Source organism: Alligator sinensis, unplaced genomic scaffold, assembly GCF_000455745.1.
Source record: "Alligator sinensis unplaced genomic scaffold, ASM45574v1 scaffold489_1, whole genome shotgun sequence".
In the NCBI taxonomy this organism is placed as follows: Eukaryota; Metazoa; Chordata; order Crocodylia; family Alligatoridae; genus Alligator; species Alligator sinensis.
Window position 1 is genome coordinate 3,080,155 of NW_005841901.1, and position 17,270 is coordinate 3,097,424.

Below are 17,270 nucleotides of genomic sequence, written 5' to 3' on the forward strand. Positions count from 1 at the left end.
GGGGGGACCAGAGGGGATTGGGTGAGACCCTGTTCCCCCGAGCACCTCCTGGAGTAACAAGGAACAACAGCCACAAGTTGTTTGAGAGTAGGTTCAGGCTAGACATCAGGAGGCACTACTTCACAGTCCGGGCGGCCAGGATCTGGAACCAGCTTCCAAGGGAACTGGTGCTGGCTCCTACCTTAGGGGTCTTTAAAAGGAGGCTTGATAACTACCTAGCTGGGGTCATTTGAGTTTAAACTTAGTAGGGGTCATAAGAGCCCTGTATTCATTTCTGCCCAGGGCAGGGGGTAAGACTAGATGATCTGCTCAGGTCCACTCTGACCCTACTTCTATGAAACTATGAAACTACTCAAGAGGAAACCAAAGGGAACACAGAGAGACAACAGCAAGAAACCAACCAAGGTGACTTGGGAGAGAGTCCCAAAGACTGACTTACCTGCAGAGGTGGGGAGATGAGGTGGCTGCAGTGTCCAAGTCTTGTGGGTGCGGGCAGCCATTCCAGGGACCTGGGGGAAAGAAGAGAAGGAGCTGAGTGCTTGTGTGAGTTTGGAGCATTGACCCAGCATGACTCAGCCCTGAAAGATAAGGGCTGAGATGAACTGTGGGCCAGTCAGCTTGGGACCTGTGTGGGGAAGAACAGGGTAAGCGACCAAGCGCAAGTAACTGATCATCTAGAACTGATCAAGGCAGTCCGGAGACTGAGACTCCCATAGAGAAGGCCTGATGTGAGTAAAGTCCTAACATCTGGTGTGGTGAGGGCAGGGTATGGGATGGTGGAGCTGTGTGAAGCAGAGCCAACTTTCTAAGTTACAGAACTGACAGCATCCTTATCTCCTCGGATTGTACTCATCTTTGGTTCCTTCCTTTTAACATCTAAGTCATGGTGGGTGAATTTAAGGAGACAAGCTGATCCAACATGAGAGATGGCAGTTTTATTTTGGAGTGTTGGCTACAAATATCCAACTCGGGATCCTTAAAATACTGGTTTATTAGGCACATTGAAACACTGTAATGAAGTCAAATCATAAACCTTGGGGCTGGTCCCCCCACCCCACACACACACATGCACACACACAGTGGCAAGCTACAAGAGTCAGGTATACCTATCCCACAGACGCTGGAGTCTGCCGTCGATGGCCAGTCGAGGCTTCTTTCAGCGTGGTGTTATCCTCCAGAAGGAGGTCGCCAGCTGGTCCTTCTGACTGGACAGGTTGGGTGCTGGTCAAGTTGGAGATGAAGAGGGCGCCCCTGAGGGTCACTTTTCACTGCTTTTTATCTGTCCTTGGCAGACTTTGGCGACTCCCCAGTTTTCAGGTTTGCCCAATCCAGGGGTTGTTGACCCTCGTGGGACTTCCCCCTCAGTGGCTACTGGATGGCATCTGTCAGCCCCAGGGGTCATCCGTGTGTACATGCAGGTTTGGGAGTCCGTTGATGAATTTTGAATAGGGCTCTGGGAGCAGTCAATCTGGAGATATTCAGCCCAAAATTTGGTCCCTGGCATTGATTAACTCAGACCGGGGCTTCTAGCCCTTGAACAGTGAAGTTTAGAGAATTCTCGGTTGCTACATTGTCTCCTATTGATTTCTTCCGTTGGTTGATCTGCGGGTTTCCTAGGTGTTAATTGCTGCCTGCTACTGTGTTACGCATTCAGTCACTGATTCACTCACTCTTTCAGGGGCTCGCCTGATACAGGGAAGTGGCAGTTTGATTCCTGCCCTTGTTAACATTGCTACAATGTATAACTTACTTCTGAAACTAAACACCTTTAGTTAAAAGGTGAGGAGTATAAAATATAAGCTACAAGAGTAATGCCATGGCACACAAATAGAAAAAATACCAAAATACAAGGGGAGATACAAAATATACACATACAAACTTTAAAACACAATTCCTTATCTTATACTGAAAGAAAGAGGAAGGAAGAAAAGGTAGAAGAGGAAAAACATATCCAAGGAGGGGAGAGCAAATGCAGGCAAGAGGAAAAGGGGGCTTTCTGCTACAGGAGGACACGGCTAATCTTCCACAGGGTACCTGTACACATGTGGGGATGCTGCTTCGACATGCTGTAATTATAGTGCATCGGAGCAAATTTGACTAATCAGGTCTGCTGGAGCATGCTAATTAGCACGCTCCAGCAGCCTCTGCATCTCATGCATTCAGCGTCCCGCACTTCAAAATGGTGGTGAGTGCACTTTAACTAAAGCTCGCCAAATTATCTTTAGTTAAGGTGCCCCTGCTGCCATTTTGAAGTGCAGGATGCTAAATACAAGAGATACTGCAGACGCTTGAATTAGAGTGGCTCTGAGAGCATGTGTAAAGATGACCTAGGAGTTTTATTATCAGTTTCATCACTGAAGCGAGCCTTATACCGGTTAAGTGTTGGTTGTAGAATTCAGTCCTTAAAATGTGCTGAACATCACAAAGAGTAAATCCGGCAGCTTTATTCAAAGCTCCCAGTGACTAAAATGGCATTTTGCTCCCGAGTATGGACTATAGGCTCCATTTAATTTTCAAATGTCATATAGCAAAATTCCTGGTTCTGTGGTTCTGCTTTGGGAGAAGTGCACTGCAACTACACAGACTGAAGGTAGGAGGAGGCTGAAAGAAAGTTGCCTAGGTTCATGTGTTAACATTTCTCCCCCTCACCCTGGGTTCATTCACAAATCTACCAGACCCCAATACAGACTCTAATCCCCTGGTGGCAGCTTGAATAACAACAGGTTTCAACATTAACCCTGCTAGCTTCCACAGATCACCTCCTGGATTACTGTACTGATCCCAGTGAGGAAGGGTATAAGACTGGCTCTGAAACATTCAACACTATTTCATACAGCTGTTAATCCATAGATAGTTGCAATCCAGAAACTCCCCTGTATATTCCACATGCACATCAAAGCAATGCAAAACAGCTTCTCTCCTGAGTCACCCTGCCTGTCTTGGGAGGCTCCTTTCTTTATCTTCTGGTTTTGTGCCACACCAAGATCATTCTGCTCACCACACTCAGTACAACTTGCCTGGGGACAACATCCAGCAAGGAGCTGAGTGGAACACTTTTGCAGCATGCAGCAGCAGGGAGAAGGGATCAAGATGGGAAATTGACTGAGTTGTTAGATTTCACCTAGACAGGACCTGCCCAGGCCTCTGCACTTTCCGGTGATCGCATCACTACACAGCTCTTCATCACCTAGCAATTGTCTTCTTCAAGGGCCTAGCCAAGGGAGGACTAACCACTTATCTACTGCTGAGCAACAAAGTGCTCCAATCCATCCTTCACCATTCCAAAACCCTCCGAGCAGTCTGGTTCCAAAACAAAACCAGAATAGATTTAATGTCTAGAAGGATTTGTCCATATGGATAAGTGTAAGTGCAAACAGGGAACTGGGAGGAGGGAAGGGAAGTCTCACAGCCATATACTGGATAGCTGGAATAAGGTACAGGCTGAACTTAGACAACAAAAACACAGGGACAAGGATAAGGCTGTAGATCAGACCATGATCAGGCTGAAATCTGCCTCCAAAGACTGCCACTGCCCAGGCCCCTAAGAGCAACTCCCTTCCCCAGAAGTTCCAGTTCTTGAATTAATTGTTTGAATCAGGTCTGCCTGGCTCATCCCTTCCTAGACCTATAGACTCTCTACACCAGTGGGTTTTAAGCTCAAGGCACCCCTCATTAGGCTCAAGACATCTCTTAGAAAATGCCAACGCTTTGATTTTATTTGAGTTTTGACTGTGGAAAAATAATAGAGCAATTCTTCTGCTACAGATTACTCTGAAAGACCACAACTGGTCAGAGTGATTTTGGACCTTTGTACACGCCACAAAATTGGCCTTTAAAGTGGCTTAAATCCCCTTTTGCACTGCCGGTTGTTTACACTGTCGGCGGCATATTGTGCATTAAATGACTTTGGGATGCAGCAAAATAAAACATGTCAGAGGTGTTTTAGTTTGCTACCTTACAGCCATGGAGGGAAGCACCAGGCCGCATGCAGCTCAGGGGCTGTGCAGGCAGCCCATGCAAACAGACTCCACTGAAGAAAAAAAAAAAGTGACAAGCCTGTTTTTTTTTTTTTTCCTCCCCAGAGCCAGCCTTCCTTCCTGAGCTGTGCAGGGGCCTGGTGTTTCCCTCTACAGCTGCAATGCTCCCCAGGACTGTCCGGGCTGGGTGCCTGTGGACAGGTGCTGCCTGGGAGGCTCCGCCCCACCCTCCCTCCCCCTGCAGCTCAGGGACCGCTCAGCTCTCCAGTAGCTTGCCTTCCCTCTCCCTCCCCCACTGCCTCCAGAGAGGCAGGTAAGGATCAGGCCCAATCCTTGCATACATGCCATGGGGGTTTACTTTGTCCTAATCTGAAGTGGTGTTTTTAAAAACCCACCTCTTCAATTTAGGGAGAATTAAACTGAACTAAACCCCCATGGCATGTATGAGCAGCGTTTTGGATGCTGGATTCCTGTTTACAGAAAGCTGCTTTTCTCTTGTGAATCATGTGTAGCTATTTGCACACCTAATAGTACTAATAAAGTATGGCACCCTGTGGCACTATAGAAAAGTGTCTTGCAGCACTCCAGGATACTTTGACACCTTGGTTGAGAATTGCTGCTCTACAATTTCAGTCTAACATTCACTTCTGTTTCAGCCCATGCTTGTTTCAAAAAAGAAATGAATAAATCAGGGTTTTTTAAGAGGGAAGGCCAGGAGGTTGACAGTATTGTCACACATGCCTGTGACTGTATATATGATTGACAAATGCAGTCATTAAAGAAGACCCTCCCAATCCTTTCTTTTGGTACAACAGCTGTATGCATAGAGCTTAATCTGCTTGAGCAACGAAGCTTAAAAGATTGTCCCTTCCCATTCTAAATCCAATCCTGCAGGTGTCTAGTTCCTCAAATCAGGAATGAAAACTCTGTACTAATTGGGAATGTCTGAATTTTATCTGACCAACACAAGGTGAGAGAGGTGATCGCAGATTGGGCTGGTAGGCTTACAAAAAATGAAATAAAAGACATATTAATTAACAACCAACATTTCTGTTACAGTAAAACTTGTCTTTTAAGACCAGAACAGTCACTTTTAGTGTTGTAACTGTTGATCAACAAAGTTCCATGGTAATAGTAGCAATGAAGAGAGTAAGTAAAGTCTTTCTTCTCTTAACATTATTTTGCTTTTTCCAAGCTTTGTGGAAAGAGGTGCTCTGTGTGAGGAACCACTGTAAAAGGTATTGATTTGAGACACCCCATCTACTCTTAATATTATATATTTTGCACCTTTTAAAGAGTTGGATTTAACTTTTGACCCTCATCAAGGAAAAAAGCTTATTCTCTAGTGTGGATATAATTTGCAACCTGGCCTCATTAACACCACTCCCCAACCCAGAGCCTGGGGGAAAATTATCAATGGGCCATGGTCAGTCCTACTTCATCTTCAGTGTGATATCAGTTTACAGAAAGCTGGTCCCAGCACTCCACTTCCTAAGCCTTTATTTGAACAAAAAAATACAAATGGCATTAGCAAGCTCCAGCCATTGTTAGCCCCTCCTTGTATGTGTGCGCAATTGCAGCCCTGCTGTTCTCCTGTTCTGAGTAGAGTTCATCTGAAGTGCTGGAGAACCATGCCAGCAAAGTAGCAATCCAAAGCCAGGAAGGCTTTACTAAGGATGTAGAGTAATGGTCAGCAGGAGCGTGTTTATTAGTGTGCAAATGAGAAAGAGTGAGAACAAAGATCACTGATGCCTGCCTTTTGTTTGGAGTCTCCAAGAGTCTAAAATCTGCAGATTTTAATGAAAATGAAATTACTAACAGAAAACAAACTCTGTAACAAGGACAGTTTCATGCTCACTGAGTGTTACATCACTTGGACCAAAAAAATGCTTAGCTTGTGGACCACATGTCATTCTGCTGTAGCTTATATAGTAGGCAATTCTTGATCCTTCTGGATCATGGTGTATGATCACCAGGATCTTTGATGTGCATGCCTAGGCAAGGGTGAAGGCTGCCCGGACCTTCCATCCCTCCTTTAGACCACTTAAGAATCCAAAGGCTGGACCAAGCCTGGATTTCATTGCCTTAATGGCTGTAGTTATATGCATTCAGGAATCAAACCCAGGTCTCCTTTGTGGCACGTAAGGATTCTACCACTGAACCACAACAGCAGGTTTAGCTTATATAGAAGTTTAGTACAACTAGCTAAATTTCATAAGCCACCTTATTTCAGAATGGGAACAGAATTACAGAAGTTCATCAAGGATGGATAGACTGTAGGTTGCTATTAAAACACTTTAGCACTAGGTGGCAGAGGATAAGCAAAGCTACTATCTTACCCAGGGACCTTCTGTGATGTTTGATTAGAACTGTGGACACAGAACACCTACACTAGTGTAATTCACACTAGTTTAAAATTAATGTCATATTCCATGTGGTATCTTTACACTGGACAGAAATGCACCAAAATTAAAAGAGACAGACACGTGCAGCCAAGAGGACATTCTGCTCAGCAGCAGGTAGACACAAGTAGCCTTCAACTCATACCCTTGCCATTCCCCAGAGCCATTCCAGCCCCTGCGCTACCAAAAGCTTCATACCTCTCTCAACCATCTTATGTGGTATGGCGCAAGGGGTTGTAAATTATATATTAAAAAGTCATGTGCATGTAAAAAGGACCATGGCTAAAGCCCTTGAACACAAGGCCTTGGTCTTGGGAAGCCAGCAAGATAACCACCAAGCTACAGCCACAGACTTTTAGAGTCTCTCCTGCACCAGCCCTTGCTGTAGTGCCAGCCTTTCAAGAAAAAAGTCCAAGCCTCAGACACTGCTGTTTCTCCTCCCAGTCCCAACACCAAGCCCAGGAACAACTGAGCACCCTAATCTATTGGACACCTTATATGATGTGGGCAGAAGGGCTGTGGCTACCTCAGGGTATTTTTTAAAGCCACAGACAGCCAAAGGGCCTTCTACCCAACAAGTTTCAGCAATGGAAATCTAGGTTAGATATTAGGAAATATTTTCTCACTAAGAGGGTAGTAAAGCACTGGAACAGGTTACCCAAAGAGGGTATGGAATCTCCATTGTTGGAGGTTTTTAAGACCCGGCTATTCAAAGCCTTGGCTGGAATGATCTAGTTGGGGATGGTCCTTCTTTGAGCAGGGGGTTGGACAAGATGACCTCCTGAGGTCCATTCCAACCCTAATTGTCTGTAATTCTATAAGCAGAAGTAGGCTCCCTTCAGATGCATACATCCACCGAGGCATTTTGAGCAAGGCAAAGGATGTCATCCTCCTGCTCTACATAGCCTTGGTGAGAATGTAACCGGAGTACTGCATCCAGTTCTGGGCACTGCACTTCAGGAAGAATGTGGAGAAGCTCGAGAGAATCCAAAGGAGGGCCACATGCATGATTATAGGCCTAGAAACCAGGTCATATGAAGAGAGGCTGAAAGGTTTGGGACTGTTCAGCCTGGAGAAGAGAAGCCTCAGAGGGGACTTGGTGGCAGCCTATAAGTATTTTCAGGGCATACATCAGGGCTTGGGGGAGAATCTATTCACCAAGGCCCCCGCGGGAAGGACAAGAAATAATGGGCACAAACTGATTGAAGATCGCTTCAGGCTAGACATAAGGAAAACATTATTTACAAGTCTAGTGTCGAGGGTTTGGAACAGGTTCCCCCAAGTGGTGGTACATTCACCCACCCTGGTGATATTTAAAAAGTGTCTTGACGCCCATCTTGCTAGGGTCATCTGATCCCAGCAGTCTTTCCCACCCAAGTGCAGGGGGGCTGGACCTGTAAGGTCCCTTCCAGCCCCTAACAACTATGAAATTATGAAACTCGCAGGCTTGACACTCTTCACCCCAAAGCCCAGCCCTTGAGCTAGCAAGCACCAAGGCTGAACACCCTCCTGCAGGACACCTTATGTGGTAGGGCCCAGGGGTCCATGGCCACCCCTAAGTTAAATAAAAAAGAAGTCATGTGCACCCAAGAAGAACCTCTGCTCAGCAAGAGCAGGGTATGGGCAGCCTCAAACTCATGACCTCTGACATTACAGGCCCAAAGCACAGAGGCTGAAGGTCCTTCTTTTTCAGACTCTTTGGACATATCTACACAAGACATTTACTTCATAGTTGACTAATTAGCTGCCTAGTCAATGTCTTGGCATCTACACATGCACCCCTATTAGGCCCAAGTAATTTAATTTATTCCTCAGCAGGATGGTACCTGTAAATCCTGCTAGGGAGTAAAAAACAGCAGCAGCACATATATAGACGCTGCCCCAGCTGGCTAGGGCATGAGGGTGCTTCAGTGAGGGGGGTGACTGCCAGCTAGTCCCATGCTGAAGCACCCTTGTGCTCCAGCCAGCCCCTCCACAGCATGTTGAGCTGGGGGGAGCAGCCCCAGGCTGGCAGGTGGACTCCCTTCCCCAACAGGGTCCCTTGCCAGCCAGGGCTATTTCAACCTGGCTCAATGTGCTGCTCATGAATAAACTCTAGAGCTTATTGCTCCAGAGTTTATTGCTCCCAGGCACACATTCAACCGGCGCACCTGAGAGCAGTATGTTCCAGAACAATAAGCTCCAGAGTTTTATTCATGCCCACTAATTGTTTGTGTAAATGCACTCTTTGGGTACAAGAGTTTAGTTCAACTGGGTAAAGTTCAGCCATTAAGTTTAAGCTATTTGACATTCAAACAGCTGAAAACTGTACAAGCATGCAAAGTACTATTTTCATGCCCTGCAGACAGCCTGCAGTGCTAAAAGCACCAAGCCAAAGCTTGTAGGCCAACATTTGTAGGCTGCTCTCAGCTCAGACCCTGAGCTACCAGGTAGCAAAGCTGCATATCCTCTTTTCACTGGGCACATCTACACAATACATTTATTAGGCTGGAGTAAAGTAATTTACTTCACAGGAGGATAATACTTGTATTTATAGGTACTATCCTGCTGCAGAGTAAAAAACTCCACAGCAGTGCATGTGTAGACACTGCTCAACTGGCTGGGGCACGAGGGTGCTTTAGCACAAGTGCTACCTGCTGGCTAGCCCTACATTGAAGCTCCCTCATGACCCAGCTAGGGCCTTGGCAGCACAATGAGCCAGAGGGAGCAGACCTGGGCTGGCAGGCTGAGCCTCAGGACCCCCTGCCAGCTGGGGCTGCTAATCCCAGGTTCCATGAGTTGTGCCTGAATAAACTGCAGAGCTTATTGCTCCAGAGGTAGTTGCTCCTGGGCACATGTTCCAACAGTGCACCCGGGAGCAATTAGTTCTGAAGCAATAAGCTCTGCAGTTTATTCAGATGCCGTAATTGCACATGTAGATGTGCCCACAGACACCTTATATAGCATAGCTCAAGTGGTCACAGCTGCCCCAACATTAAACCCCCCCAAACAAACCTTGCGTAGCCAAGGGTCTTAAACCCAGGAGCTTGGCCAGTCAGTTAACTAACCACTGGGCTACAGCTGCAGAACTTTTTTGGCTCCCTCCCACTCCACCCCAGTTGAGCTAGTATTTTAGTCTCCATTATATTCCATTAGGCTCCACTATATTCCACAACATCCCCAGGGCTGCCTGTTCCAGTGTTTCACCATCCTAAGATTTAGGAAGATTTTTCCTAATATCCAACCTAAATCTTTGCTGCCAATTAATCTGATTACTTTTATTCCCCCATCCCGTCCATGGGTAAAAACTCGGGCAGGGGGGTGGGGCCAGCTCCCTGGTGCTGCACGCACTCCCTGGGGGCAGGGGGACCCGTGGCCCCCAGATCCGTGTGCGGGGTGGGTGCAGGCTCCAGGCGCGGGCTCCAGCCCTGATGCCCTCTGCAGCCTGGTGAGTGTAATCTGGTGCAGCAGGGAACAGCGGGGCCACGTGGAAAAGCTGTGAGCTCCGTGCTTCCCTGGCGACATGTCTCCTGCACGTGCAGCTGCAGTGAGGGCAGTGGCGCAGGGTTGCACTAATCAAAGCTGCTGTGCACACAGGATACATGTCGCCAGGGCAACGTGGAGCTCACAGTAGCAAGCGGCTTTTCTGCTCAGACCCACGGTTCCCTGCTTCACTGGGTCACACCTGCTGGGCTGCAGATGCCCTGGAGTAGGGCAGCAGGGCAGAAGCCCAAGCCCACAGCCTACACCTGCCCCCACCCGCATCCCATGCACAGATCTGGGTGGCATGGGTCCCTCTTCCCCTCTGGGGAGTGTATGCAGTGGTAGGGAGCTGGCCCTTTTCCTTGCCCCTGGACAAGATGCCCATGGCCCCATCCTGTACCCTGCTGGGTCTCTGCAGCCGTGCATTGTGGCCCCGGGCCCCAAGCACTGCCTTGCCTGGCTGGGCAGCAGCCCCAGCCCCAGCCCTACCCAATTTCCCCCTTCCCTCCCTACGAGGGCTCAATTTCCACCCCCACCCACCTATTTACCTGCCAGAGCTACTCTACAGACTGCCTGGGGCCATGTGCATGTATATGCACATGGCGTCTCCTGCCTGATCGCCCTCCTCCTGCTCCCCCACAAAGCCCTACAGGCTGGAACTCTGCCAGCCTTCAGAGGGCTAATCGCAAAACTTCAAAATTGATGCCTACCTGACTGGGGTCAATTGAGCCCAGTTTTCCTCCTGCCCAGGCAGGGGGTCGGACTTGAAGATCTACAAGGTCCCTTCCGACCCAACTTCTATGATTCTATGAAAATCCACCGGGTCCTCTGGTAAAATGAGAAATCTGTGTTTGCCTCTGGTAAAAGGCGAAATCTGTGGTTTACTCCGATTTTTCCATGGGAAATGGAAAACCTGGATCCCTGGTAATAACGGATTACCACCTTCTTTATAACAATCTGTATGAAAATGCAGTATTGCAAACTAGACACAGAATTAGACCTTACCAAATGAAACCTCATCAATGCTACATAGAGTGAAATAATCACTTTCTGAACCTTAATTACACACTTATGTTAATACCTCCTAAAATGAGTTGTATTTTTTGCAACAGCACTGCTGACTTACGTTCAGTTTGTGGTCTTTAATTCCCAGATACCCTCTTGCTATACTGCTACCTAGCCACTGAGTCCCCATTTTGTATTTGAACATTTGTTTTCTGCTTCCTAATGTAGCACTTTGCAACTGTCTTTAGTTCATTTTATCTTCTTTGTTTGGCCATTTCTCCAATCTATCAAGGTCATTTTGAATTGTAATCTTGTCCTCCAAAGTGTTTGATGTCCCAGCTTTGTGTCTTCTGTAAACTTTATAACAATACAGTATACTCCATAACAAAACAGTGTACTCCAGGTCACACTTATGTATGGTCTGGCCTTCGATAACAGTCTTTATGGTCCTTAAGTTTTCATAAGTGTAATACTTTGAAAGTATGCTACATAGAATTTCATAATGCTACTTTAAGTTTATTAAACACATTTAATACTTAGACTTGGGAGCATATACTATGCATGATCCTATGTGAAATTAAAAAAACCCAAACAAACCAGACTTCCTTAAACAAGTCCAAGTTTGAACATGTAATTAGAAGGGAGAACAAGCACTGGCTTAGGGAAATGTTCCCACCATAGGAAGACGTGCCACGTGTTCTAATTAGAATTGACAAACTTGTTACCACATAGCAATTTTTTTATGCTCACCCCAAGTACTGACACAAATGGGATATCACAAAATAGATAAATTAAATAAAATCTAAGTTTGTAATTGTTATAAACGCAAAAGGTGATGGGAAATAGAAAAAGATAAAAATTGGAAAGTTTGGGACAGGAAAAAAAGGATGGGATGGAACTAAATTCCATGCATGTATACTGCCTGCAGGTACAGATCCATTTCTTGGGAGTGCCTTTTTGGGGGAAATGGGGTTAACTGATATACTGTGGGTATCAGGGGTATACTGTCCCTTCTCATATGTCTGACTTCCCAAAAGGAGGAAAGAACTAAAATCCTCTTACTTCAGAAACACAGCTCTTTGCCACTTAAAGTTTAAGAGACTTCCTAGGTATTGACAGCTGGGTCAATGATAGTTTCTTTCCATTAGGCAGTTTGTTACAATATTCCTGAGAAAGAGGCACAGAGAAGATGAAGTGTGGTTATTCCCAGAAAGCAAGGCAAAACAATGCTTTCTTACCTAACAGATTGGCTTTGTGATATATCACATATTCTTCAATGGCCATATTACAATACTCCAATTCATACTGAATAGCACTTTATACTTGTCCTTGTGCCATTGTCTCTGAGCCTATATCCTTTGTGAATAAGACTATCAGAATCAGACCCATGGTGCCCAAGTTTTAATCTTCCTACATTCCAGACCTGCAAGCACTGTGGATCTGAAGGAAAGCTGACAACAAGCTGGATTTCCTTCCAGCTCATACTTCTTCAGAATGCTGACTGAATTCCTTTAAAAAAAAAATCTTTGCAGATAATATACATATCAGAAATAAAACCACTCAGGCTGAGCTAGCTGGCCATGTACAGGAGCTTCACAACTTAACTGATTTGAGGTGGAATCATTGAAATACAGTAAACATATTACTTTCTCCTTTTGAATAGCTACTTACAGAGGTATGTGATAAGTCAGTGTTAGACCAAAGAATAGAAACCAGTTCCCCTGACTCCCAGTCTTCTGCTCTAGACAAATTTCCCACTGATATGGTATCAATGAATATATGGGTGGCTTGCTGAACAAGTGAAAAGTGATGGGTGAAAAACTTAACTCTTAGAAGCTACAGTGATGATTCCTAGCAAAGTATGGCAAATACTCACCTGGATAAATGTGGTGTAAACAGTGAATTTCTTGTCTGTAGAAAAGGCAAAAGGTTGTCTCCCCAAACAATATAAATCCAAGAGGGTTACATAATTGGAAAGTTAAAAAGGAATTAAATAAGGGTCTGTTGCTTTAAAACTTTCCTCCACCCTTCATCACCTCTATCCATCACTTGCCTGCAGCCTACACTATACTGAGGAATCGCGTGCAAGCATTACCATAACCCAAGGCTTCACATAAACTATTCTCTTTCAGGTCATTGGCAAATAACAGGTATATCCGGTTGTGCCTTTGTACTTGCCTGCACACAAATTAAAAGCTCATGTAAAGTACAGTAATCAAAGTCAGTCAGGGAGAAGGGGAGGTGTGCAGGGGGAGGGGGTGCAATGCAAACAGCCAAGGGATCATGCTATCTATCTTCTTGGGACAGCCACTGATTGGACTTGGCTTGCATATCATGTACACCTCAGAAAGGAAGAGAAGCAGGCCTGGCTTGCAGCCAAAGCAGTCCCTCAAGGGCCTGGTGCTGCTCCTAACCCCTACCTCACACTGAGGAAACTGGTATAAGCCCAAATATGCAGTGCCTGCCGCCTCAGTCCCACAATCCTACATAATTGTCCATGAAGGACGTTTTACACTTTCCCCAAATCATATAGTAATAGCAATTCCTGGGTATGTTTACCCCACACACTGCAGTACAGGGTAAAGAAAGCTGAACTAGCTCAGGAAGTGGAAGAAGCACAGAATGACAATAGGAAGCTTGATGTGCCCATCTGCTCAAAGGAGGAATGTTGCATCCTGTTCCAGTAATGCTGCTCCTGCCACCTTTGCCTTTGGAAACCACCTGCCAGAGCTGGACACTGCTTGTTATCTCCACGAGAGGGTGCCAGCTCACTTGTGTAGGCCCCATATTACCGATACCCCTCCACAAGGAGCTCACCTGAGCCCTGCCCCGCTTCTGGAATGCACCTGCCCTCTCTGTCCTTGGCATTGCTGCTGTTACTACTTTCCCAAAGGATATCAATTGATGCCTTAACTGGACATGCCTGCTTTCACCTCAAAAGGGAGCCCCTGCTGTTGTGACCCCAAATATCACTTTTTCCATCTCTACCACATCTATGAAGCCTAGAGCACAAGTCCAGCACTGCTGCTGCTATGGAGGGAGCTGACAGGACTCTTTGCAGTCCATTTGAGTCTGGTGGGTGTTTGGAAGAAGGATTTCTTGTATTGTCTCTCTTTCCTCACTGGTGTGCCATGAGATTAACAGGCATTAGTGAAGGTGTATTACTGCAATGTTGTGAAAAGACTGAACCTGTCCCAACTGGCACCTGCAGCCTCTTTGCTTTATGGTCTTTGATCTGCTACTGCTGAAGGCTAGAATAACAGTATGGCTCAGAGACAAGCACATGCTTCCCTTGGGTTTGTTCTCAATTGCCAGAAGAAATACCCATGCCAACGGGTGTATTTTTTCCTTCTAAATCTGCTGAATTTACGAAAAGGATCAGGGGCAAACTTACATTACAGAAGTGCCTTGAGGTCTCAATCAAAACCCTGGCCCCACTGTGCTGGGTGCTGAAAAGCCACATAATACAGTTGGTATAATTACTATTACTGTTTGTATTAGTGGAGAGCTTAGGGACCCTAATCAGGGACCAAGACCCAACTGCACCAAATGCTGTACCAGACAGAACTAAAAAGGTGGTTACTATCCTGAAAAGTGTACATGCACCGCCTTAAATCAAAGACAGACCAAGGAAAACAAAAAGGAGAAATAATAGACAGAGGAACAGTACCCAGGTCTGCTGACACTCACCAGTGCTCTTAGCACAAGGCAACACTGCCTTCTTGAGTATTCTTCTTGTCATCTTTGATTTTGCCTGACTGATAAAGCTGAACACCTAGGAAGTAAAGAGCAACACACAAAGCAGTTAGATACCATTAAAGAGTTGCCTTTTTCTCCATGGCTTGAACTCATTTTGTCTAACTCCTTCTAATAGAAAAAGGTGTTGGACTCTTATCTTTATATATAACAATACATTTCAAATTCAGAAAAGATGGTACAGACACACACATTCTCAAGGAAGAATTCAGCCCTTCTGCAAAGTAACCCATATTGCTCTGTTTCCCTCCACCTTCAACCCCCAATCTCTGTTTTTAAGATTTATTTTTTACTTGTTGGTGTCTAACAATAAGAACAAAAGGGATGACTAGATTGTGATTACTAATGTGGAAGAGTCTTCTGCTGATTGAGAGAGAGTCATTAGGGGAAGACCCTTAACAACTAGAAGCAAATTCTCAGCTGGTATAAATTGTCTTAACTCCATTAGCTACAACAGAACAGCAGCTGAGACCCTGCGTGTTGGAGAAGAATGCATTTTCACTTAGGAAAACTTTTGTGATGTTCATATTTCTGTGTCCCTGCTTGATTCAGCTGTCAACTTCACAAGTGCTAATTATTTTTTCTCATAGACCGTCTCCATGAATAGTATGTGTTCAACTTCCAGGGCACAAAGGTTATCGTATATTTGTGGCTGATGAATTACTAGAATGTTGCTGGTTGAAAACACTGACAGTTCACCCACTTAAAATACTAATTATTTGGACTCTGAACGTTTCCCACCAAGAAGTCATCACACGCCCAGTGACTGATGGTGGGAGCAACTTTTGGCCTATTCATTTGAAATGGTGGTAGGCAAAACATAATTATTCCAGCGATAGTGAAGTCCAGGCAGTGAACATACCTGCTTAGTCCCTGATAATGTCATAGCTCTTTAATAAGCATAAGTGTCCAAGACTGGTTTTATACATCATACATAACTATATACATCTCAAATTTATTCTGATATAAGATCAGAATCAGGTCTTTTAAGTTATTTACTAGACTTTTTTCTCCTTGTATTTTATTTAATTTCCTCTATAGTTGTAAGATTTAAGCAAGAAAACAGAAAAGAAGAAGAAAAAAAGAAATCTCCTGGCAACAGTTTGGTAGTGTGGATTTTTCTGAGGTAGGCTCCCAGAGTACATAAGACCTTTTCCTTAGCTTGTTTGTCTTACTGTGACACAAGTGCCTGACATCTAAAAAACAAAACAAAAGCCCAGCAACAGAACAAACCCTAGGAGCCAAATTCTCAGCTGCACTCATCTGGTGCCCTTGTAAATGTTTAGGAGTTAAGTCTGATCTTAAACCGGTATAACTATTCTTACGGAGCAACTTTTTGTTTACACCAGTATACCTGGGATCAGAATTGGGCCCCACTTGTTTACAAAATGCCTGTGAGATTAAATAGTACAAAAAAATAAGGTATGCTTCTGTTTATACTGTTTGTTTTAAGCTGCCCAGGAGTTTCATACTGTCTCGATTTTGCAGTTATGCTACTGCATGCATTTCTTACCCTTGTATATTTTGCACACGATTCAGAAGCACATGATCAGAAAAAATACATTCAAAGCCTTTTATGAGTCATGGGTTGAAATCTTCTATAAGCTGTAAATATTTTGTACAAACTCCATTCTGAAGTCCCTGAAGGATAAAAGAGTGACTACTGGTCCACAAAAACTTCACTGAGAGGAGAGGGAACCATGATCCCAGAAAAGGAAATACACAAGAGAGCATAGGCTTGGAGAGAACTTAGAATCACAGGGCTAGAAGGGACCACAAGGTTCATCTAGTGAGTCCAGGCTATTGCACAGATACTGGCTGTCCTGCTCCCAAACTAGGGCAGGAAAAATACTGCCTGTGGGCAGCATCCTGTCAGGCAATTCCATCCAGGCCGTGGGAACCCTCTGCACTGGCAATGCGCAGGGGAGCACGCGGAAGCACGTGCACCCCCTGAGATTGGCAGCGCACCCCCTACGAAAAGTGTTGCCGATGCTGCCAGTGGCACCTGCGGGCAGTCGCCGCTCGCCACCCCCACCCCTCCCTCACCGCCGACACCACCAGTGGCATCTGTGGGCAGCTGCCGATTGCCACTGACTGCTGCCGACGGCATCTGTGGGTGGTCACCAACTGCCAATCAGCACTTGCTGCACCGCTCCCCGCTGCCGACTCCGCCACAGCTGCCTGCAGGAGCTCTCTGCTCACTGCCACCACACCCCTGCTGCTGCTACCTGTGGGCAGTTGTCTTGCCCCCCCAGCCTCCAGAGGCACGCGTCATTCATGCCCCTCTGTAAGCCCTCCATAAGCTCTGGCCTTCGCTGCCCCTCGGCAAGCCAGTCCCTCAGTGGGGCCAGGTTAGGCTGGCCCTGCATGCTGCAGGAGTGCAGAAGCTATGGGCTGGGTGGGGTTGGGTGGGGCTGGGTAGGACTGGCCCCACATGCTGCTGCCATGTGCAGCCAGGGACTTGAGCAGGAGCTGCATATTATGGGGCTGGATGGGGCTGGCCCTGCATGGTACTACCACCTACGGCTGGGGTCTGGGGCAGGAGCATGGGGAGCTGCATGCTATGGGGCTGTGTGGGGCTGGCCCCGCTTGCTACTACATGTGGCTCAAGGACTTGCACACTCCGGGGACTCTGAGGACACCCCCCCCATGCCCTCCCACAGCCCCC

At 46.1% G+C, this 17,270-nt stretch overlaps 1 protein-coding gene across 2 annotated transcripts in view; it reads right to left on the bottom strand.

The window, feature by feature from the left end:
- LOC102376769 (sulfotransferase 6B1-like) overlaps positions 1-17,270 on the bottom strand; it is a 154,217-nt gene that overhangs the window by 133,996 nt on the left and 2,951 nt on the right. For both annotated transcript variants that reach the window (XR_003092769.1, XR_003092768.1), the window contains exons 2-3: positions 14,537-14,621; positions 440-509 (exon numbers count right to left, since the gene is read on the bottom strand). The gene's annotated coding sequence lies outside the window, so the exon portion shown is untranslated. The remainder of the gene's footprint in view (positions 1-439; positions 510-14,536; positions 14,622-17,270) is intronic.